The sequence below is a fragment of the Mus pahari genome, chromosome 11 (assembly GCF_900095145.1).
Source record: "Mus pahari chromosome 11, PAHARI_EIJ_v1.1, whole genome shotgun sequence".
In the NCBI taxonomy this organism is placed as follows: Eukaryota; Metazoa; Chordata; class Mammalia; order Rodentia; family Muridae; genus Mus; species Mus pahari.
In genome coordinates, this window is record NC_034600.1 from 17214461 (window position 1) to 17216614 (window position 2154).

Here is a 2154-nt window from a genome sequence, read left to right on the forward strand (position 1 = left end):
GGACTGAATGTGAATATAGAGCAATGTGCCTGGACTAGAAATGTAGGCTGTGTAACACCAGGAAAGGTCTCATAGCTGGATGCATCATTCATAAAAATGCATTTTGGGCCAAGACTTAGAAATGCTTAACTGTATTGTGGATCTCAAATTACCACCCTCTCTTCATTCTGGGCTCACGCTTTTCTCTTCACTGTGCAGCCATCTTGACAGATATTTATTCCATAAGCCTCCTTTAGACTAAACTTAGGAATGTGATAGTCAGGCAGCAACTATTTCCAGGTGGGGCCAATACGTACAATTCTATTCCTTTTAAATGTTCCTATGGCTCAGTATCTTCTCCGGAAAATTTACTAGCAGTAGCCATGTTGCTGAGAGCACTGAATTTGGAATCCTGACCTCTGACTTAAATCATATTTTGTTATTTTTAAACTTGATGTATCAGAGCAAGATAATTCCTTAAACTTATTTCCCCCACAAATGGAATAAGCACTGCAATTTTTAGCTTAAAACTTTTGTTAGCACTGTTAATTGTGTAATAGAGTTTTTTCATGTGGACAACAAATCTTTAGCTAGCTATGATGCTTTATTTTCATTCATCAAATTACTTAGGCTGTGGAGCTCAGATATCTAGTCAAGCATTACTTTAAATGCTTCTGTAAAGGTATTTGTAGCTGATATTAACACATAAATCAGTTGCCTGTGGAATCTCATTACCCTCTGAAATATCATCTCACCAGTTCCTTTGAAGACTGAATAGAAAACTGACTTCAGCCTACAGACTACCTTCAACTCTAACTTCAACTCTTCTCTGCATCTGCACCCTGCTGAGGAATCCTGAGGTCTTTGTCTTTAGTCAAGCCAGTCTTCACAGTTATATGAGCTATTCTGTTACTTTATCATTCACAGTCCCATTTGTCTTTTTCTACTCTTTCTCTTTCTCTCTCCTTCCTTCTGCCACAAGCATGAGCATACATGTTTGTGCACATGCATGCATATGTGCACAAATATACACAGACAGTCTTCATTCTTTCAGGTAATTTTCTTTAGAGAACCATAGTAATAAGCTTATTCAAGCAGAAAGCTAATGGAAGTGCAAAAAGTAAGGGAACTGATTTTGAATGGTACATCCATGAGTCAATGAAACTTTAATCGACTTCTTACAATTCTTCATAAATCTCTAAGGGCAAGGGAATTGAAAACTTACCTTTATCTGGGCATTGGTGGTGTATGCCTTTAATCCCAGCACTTGGGAGGCAGAAGCAGGCAGAGTTCAAGGCCAGCCTGGTCTACAGAGTGAGTTCAAGGACAGCAAGGGCTAAACAGAAAAACTACTATGTGATGATGGGTTTATACACATCTTTGTGTTTGCTTGTTTTGTGTGGTTTGCATGTTGGGGATCAGCAGTGGTCCCCCAGCCCGTTTCCTCCCTCAGGGTGTCCAGGCCCTGCTGCACAGCAGGCAGGAAAGATGATGCAGCATCTGGAATAGGTAGAATCCCAGCCTGGCCATCTCTGAGAATTTCAGTATTATAGCTTCTTTAGATGATACTCAATGAAACAGCACTCTCAGATCTTCAGTGAAATAGCTGGTGCACATATACTTTATTAGGTGTGATCAAGGGCTATATATAACCCTTGTAGAGTGGGAAGGGGTTTTCAGTATGAATGTTAAATCATTGGGTGGAGTTTAATGTACTATGAATGACTCATTTGTATGGAGAGAAATTCTAAGAATACCAGGTGAGATCTTATCCGGAAAAAGAAAGTTGGCCTTGTAGGTTTGTCAAGGATTATATGATATTTCTTAGGTAGAAAACCAGGGGGTCAGCCTCTACAGATCAGGAAGAAAAGAGGAAGCCCTGTTGTAAAAGGAAGTCCATATATAGTAGAGGACTGCCAGGTCTGGGTTCAATCAGAAAAGATGCACATAATCCTCAATAGACTGGAGGCTCAAAGGAGTTTAGAGGTCTGGTGGAGTGGGTAGTAGGTGGTAGGGGACATCCTTGTGGAGATGCGGACAGGGAGGAGGTAAATGTGGAACACTAGAATGGTAGACAGGGAGAGGAATAAAATCTGGAGTGTAAAAATAAATAATAAATAAATAAATGATTAAAAAATAAAGAAATGGAATTAAAAGTCAAAAAAAAAAAAAAAA